At 40.7% G+C, this 6,000-nt stretch overlaps 1 long non-coding RNA gene across 1 annotated transcript; it reads right to left on the bottom strand.

Moving 5' to 3' along the window:
- Positions 1–4,058: 4,058 nt before the first annotated feature.
- LOC109366148 (uncharacterized) lies at positions 4,059–5,995 on the bottom strand. The gene is made up of 2 exons (XR_014881450.1): positions 5,378–5,995; positions 4,059–4,733 (listed from the first exon to the last, which is right to left on the bottom strand). It is a non-coding gene; the product is annotated as an uncharacterized LOC109366148 (long non-coding RNA).
- Positions 5,996–6,000: the final 5 nt, after the last annotated feature.

Genomic DNA, 6,000 nt, shown 5'->3' with positions numbered 1-6,000 from the left:
TCGCTCCCAGTATCTTTTCTGGATCTTGCAAATGTATTGTTGGGATATCTGGGATACAACATCATCATTTCAGCACTTCTGTAATTTACAGACAAAGAACTATGAAACAGGAACATAGCTTGGAGGACTGGGCATAGTATGAGGTCATGCTGTCTAGGGCTGACCAGATACTTGCCTTTCCATTCAATTTGTAGAGGCAAATTTGCACATTTCTGAATGTTCTCTGCGTCTTTTAGATGAGCATCAGCAAGACTGATATAAAATAGTTTGTGTGTTTTTGCTTGGAACTTCTCTCCAAAAAATGAGAATTTACTTTGCTTGCATATAGTAATTAAGAATACTCATATACTCAATAATTAATTTGGGGGTTCATTTTACCTCTCCCCCCTCTCCCAATGCAGAGATCTGCATACTTCTGTACACGCACATATGCATACTCCATTAAAATTACATCAGCATAAGTATGAATATCATGAACCAAAAGTTTGGCATCTCTACTATAGTGAAAGCTGACTGCCACCTATGGGCAGGAGTTCATGTTAACATACTTAGCTAAAATTTTAATATTATTCTTTGTAATTAATTCAATTTGTAATTGTTCTAGTAGGACAGAGCTTCAGTTCATTTGCTATATATTTGTGCACGGCAATTGCTTCTCATCCTCTGAAAACTGAATATTAAAACCAGCTTCTTTATGAAGGAGGATCAGCTTTGCGACGATTAAAAAAAAATGGGGTAGGACGTTCTTATTTCTGTTATCCTGAATAAGGAATAAATAGAAGCACCCTACTTCTCCAAGGGAAGAAAAATGACTCAGTGGTACACAAACAGGCACATCAACAAGATAATGCTGTAGTTAGTGATTACTGTAATTTTAAAGTTTAGCCATCTCAAGGTTGTAATATTTTGTTGACGGCCTTCTTTTACTAAATACATAAAATAGCCTGGTTATGCAGTCCCATGAAAATGTGTATATAATTAGCATGTCGTAGTAATTCTCTATTCAAAAATTTTCATTTTTCAGAGGAAAATGATGGCTAAAGTGGGGGAAGAGAAAGAAGAGCAGAAAAATGTATGGCTTGATTATGTAAGCCTCGATTTTTCTGATAATCAGTGCTCATTTAGAAAAGAAAAAAGCAAGTGCAAACTGAAATCTCAAATTCATTGTATTAAAAATCCTGTTTCTAATTCAGCTTCCAGGTACTTAAAAGCAAATAGGCCGACAATTCTGTATATTTGATTATAAATAAGAAAAATGCTCGACTACAGTTACTACACCGTAGTATGCTGCAGTAAATCGGGCATCCCTCATGATTTCTCAGAAATAACATACGTAAACATAGCTGGAAAAGTTTAGCAAATTCCCACATATATATTCATTTTGGAAAAAACAAACAAACAAAAAAACATTCTTCTTCAATCAACAGAAGGTATTTGTAACCATAGCATGCTTCCCCCTTTGGGAAAGGAGCGCAGAATTTCTGAGGGAAGACAGAAATGAACTTTAAGAAGGGGAAAATAAGAGATAGAAACTAATAAGAACTAAGAATGAGTTTGATACGATGAATTTTCCAAAATCCCCTTTTTAAAGTACTTTTATTTCTGGGCCTTCTCATTTGTGTTCTACTCTATTAAATATGATAACCAGCCTATCTAAAAAAAACCCAACGTATTACATTCATGCTTATCTCATGCATTTTCATGAAGTTTTATTACTAAAGTTCCGTTGTAAACTTAGGAAATACTGTAAAAGCAGCATACACCATTTTGGTATCAGACGTTATCACGTCGGCATTTCATGCTTACCCTCCAACAGCATAAGCACCCTTTATCATCTATGGAATTCTGACAGTTACGGTAAAATATTTGTACTGAGTACACAAAGGGATTTTGTAACTAATGTAACTACATTACACAGCAATTTAATTCCGATACATTTTGCTTCTTACTACTGAATTAAGATGGCAAAAACAGCTCGACTTTCCTGTGTCCGACTGGTAACATTTCCTTGCATTTTTAAACCACAGTTTAAACTGAACCCACTTGGTTTCCTTGGATAGAAACTTCATATCAGACAAAAATTACTCTTTAGCACGTTTGATGAATCCAGCTTAAAACCAAACACAGAACTGCATGAACATCTGCGACAAACGACTTACCTCGGCCATTCTCTTCTTTCTTATTTAATCTCCCACTGAGTACAGTTTAGTAGGTTTGCTATTTTATAGAGCAGACCTCTCCCTCACCAACCTACTGCTTGCAAAAAGAATATAAAAATTTTCCATGTGTCAGAACAAAACCTGAGCAGAATAGAGCTGAGCCTTTTAAAATGGGTGCTAGCAGGAGAAGGGAAAGCAACAAATAAGCTAGCACCCCAAATTTCCAAAAGTAACAAAAAGGAAAAAAAAAATAAATAGGGAAAATGACACAGAGGATTGTTAAACTAATAGCTCCGTTACTAGAATATGAAACAGAAGTGTCCTTTCCTGGTGACGCTTCACTGGATTGCTACTTGCATACCCACACGAGTATAAACTGAGAGCAAAATTTTTCTTAATGTAGGCAGTATTACGAAGGTTAAGATATTCCTGTTTCAGTATCTTTAAATCTGAGGCCTTGTTAAAGAAGAGGCTACTTGGAAAGATCTCCAAGATACTGGCAAACCCTTCTCGGTTTCTCCTGATTTTCTTCCGCAAATGATCTGTTTGACAGAGGGGAAAAATAAAAGAGCAAATAGCAGGCAAAGCACCTGATTCTTTAAAGTGCTTGTTATTAATTCTGTGCCTTTACAAAAAGACGAGGAAAAATCGACTTCCCAAGTAGAGAAATACAGAAAATTGTAACATCTTAGCTTTAAAAATTATTTTTTCTGTTCTTTACACATCGCCGCAATTTCACTTGAATGCTGCTTATACTGTGTAACACAGATTTTACTTTACATAATATTGCTTAGTGCCTATATGGATTATTTGTTACCTAATAACTGTTAGACTGGTCATAAATTTTTACTGTGCTAGGTATTTTTCAGAACTTAGTTATATGTCTCCTTTTTTTTTTTTTTTACAAACTTTCAAAATATGACTGTATTCTGGTCTATTTCACTGTGATTTAACACTGCAGAAGTGCATCCAGATACTTATAACACAGTACCCTTATAGGCACAACTAAACAAAAAGCAGATTAGCTTGTGATGCAGTGGAATGAATGGGACTTTCTTCTAATGGAGAAAAACCTGTTTGCTCATAATAATTCAATTTATAGCTGAGAAAGGGAACAAAGCACCTGGAACTGAGTCAGTGTGAATTCCAGCAATGCAATGAGCTTCACAAAAACTGTGGTTACTTTGTTTTTTAACTAACCACGCTGAGCTGACAGCTATTAACAGCAGCAAGGACTTGCATAACAAGGACTTGAAGGAAGGCTTAGCACTATCCATGCCAGAGCGATTTAAAGAGAATGAAGGCACGTATTTCTTTATGATGCATTATGTAACAACATAGAGGGCAATCTGAGACATTTAAAAAGATATGGGGAACCACATATGATTTTACACTTGTTATTTTAGAGTGCTTATAACCTAATGCTTATGAAACACCTAACTTTGGAATGTGATGCTGTAAAATGAGTTTAAAATGTTTCCGAGGACGTGTTTTACGTTTTTTACGTGCTTAGAAAAACATAGTAGGTCCTACAATTCATTTTCTTCAAAATTCTGCAATGTATGCAATCTCAGATAAGATTGTCAAAATCTACGATAGCTGGACCTTCTGGTTCACATTAGTGTGAAGAGAAAACTGCTGTTGAGCTGACACATTGATAGATTACGAGTTCTGCTGAAGAACAGCTAAAAATGGTGATTCAATCTTGTCGCTACTATATAAAAAAAAAAATAACAGAAGTGGAAATGTTGCTCGTGATATCATGCCTTTTATCAAAACCCTAAAGGGTTCTGGTGCATTGAACATGTTCTCCTTCTGAGAGCTTTTTGCTGTATAAAATATCGGTGTGTAAGTAAATGAAACTAAATTGGCCTATTTAAGAAAAAAAAAAACACAGGATGAGCTTTTGTGCCCTAAGTTTATTTAAACAAGGAAATAGAGATTGGAATATAAAAGAACTGCCTTTTATGGTGGTGGGTTTTTTTCCCTGTTCACAGGAAAATAGAGATTCTAGTCTTGTAAAGATGAAATGGAGAGCTGCAGGATTATGAAACAACTAAAGACGAAGGGCAAATCTGACTGAAAGAGACAGAGAATATTATTGCAATTATTTAAAACTTAGCTGGGTTAGTTCCTTCACTAACTTAAATCAATTCAGTTCCCCTGATATCAATAGAGTGATAGAGATTCATCCAAAACATATCTGGCATGTAAGATAATGCATCACCTTCTGTTAGGACACGTAAACATAAACACGTGTGAAGAGGACTCTTTTCTATATATCTCCTTAACCTTAAATACTCGAAATTTACTTTTAGAAGAGGCATTTATGTACTTCTGCTATTTTACTCCTATATCTTCATTGGTATGAATCTCGTGTGGTCATTTACACTAAAATAAAGTCAGGTCCAAACGCTGACTTCAGTCCTCAGTGCTCCGTACTTATCTGTGCTGCTGCAAATCACCAGGAAGGGCTCAAGATGGCAGGGAGCTGGGGCCTTGCTGGCTGCTGTCTTCCTCCTCTGAAAATCACCGAGCGCTCCCACTGCTCATTTCTGAATCACCCAAGGCGTCCTGCAACAACAGAAGGGAAACAAGACTTCATAATCCACATCCTCACCGATGGGAGAGCAGGTAAGGGGGAAACAGAAATATGGGGGGAGGGAGGGGGGGGGGTGCAGGGGGGAAAGGAAGATTTTTCATTGCACTCTCCCCTTTCCGTCAGAAAAAGAAAACCTAACACAAACTTCATTATATCACCAAGACATAAATGGCATGCACTTCAGATTTCCGATTTCAAGGTTTTTTTGGGGGGCGTTCTTCAGATTTTTATTTTATTTTATTTTACCAGGGCCTCTCAAATGTATTCACAGCTTCTCCTACAATAATGTTTCTGGTCGCATAGAAATTTTTATCTCTGAAAAGCATCTCCCCACAGAACTGTGACGTAAGCCCTGCTCTGGGTTTGGGGATGGAGGGAGAGATGAGCAGCGAGGAGGCACAAAGTTCAGCATCTCCTCCCGCAGCACAGCACAGCACAGCCAGAATCCATGATGAAATCCCCAACTGCCTCAGCCCCGCTCTGCTCGCTGCCTTATGAGGTGCGCACTGAGGAATCTGGGATGTTTAGGCAGTGTGTGAAGACACCGTGGGTAGGGGGACGAGACAAGCCACAGAAATGCGGAGGGAGAAGCGGGAAGGAGAAACGTTTTACGCACTGCTGTGCCGGCAGGGCAGACACTCTTTCTGGGAGCCCGCTACCAGCCAGGCGGGCGGGATTCCTCTCCACAGCCCTCAGCGCGGGGCCCGGCGCAGCGCTCGGCCCTCAGGGCGGGCTCCGCGGGTGCTCCTCTCACGGCGGTGGGAAGGGCGGGAAGCGGCCGCCGTGCCTCCCGCTTCCGGCAGCTCCCACAGCGGCGTTACCTCCTCGGCTGCGGCTGCCGGGCAGCCCGTCCCGGCCCGCTCCGGCTCAGGGCGGCGGAGCTCCCCGGCGGCCGCAGGCGTCCTCCGTGGCCGCTCGTCAGCCCCGTGGCTTCCCTCGGCGCGGGGTGAGGCGGGGTAGAAAGCCACGGGCTGCCGTGGCCCCACGCGCAAAATCTCCGCTGTCAACAGACCCCCACCCTCTCTTCCTCCCTCCCTCAGCGAGTAGAAAAAAAAAAAAAAAAGTTAAACGGAAAAAAAAAGAGGAGGGTGGGAGGGGAGGACACGGGGAAGGATTAAGGGAAAGAAGGAAAAAAAAAAACCCCAAAAACAAAGCAAAACAACCCTCTCCCCACTTCCCGCCCGCGGCTGCCGCACCGGCGGGCGGGCGGCGTGCCGGGCGCACCTGACAGCCCGCGCC

This window comes from Meleagris gallopavo, chromosome 2 (genome assembly GCF_905368555.1).
Source record: "Meleagris gallopavo chromosome 2, MGAL_WU_HG_1.1, whole genome shotgun sequence".
NCBI lineage: Eukaryota > Metazoa > Chordata > Aves > Galliformes > Phasianidae > Meleagris > Meleagris gallopavo.
The sequence above is the reverse complement of the archived record's forward strand: the minus strand, read 5'-3'. Positions and strand labels throughout refer to the sequence as shown.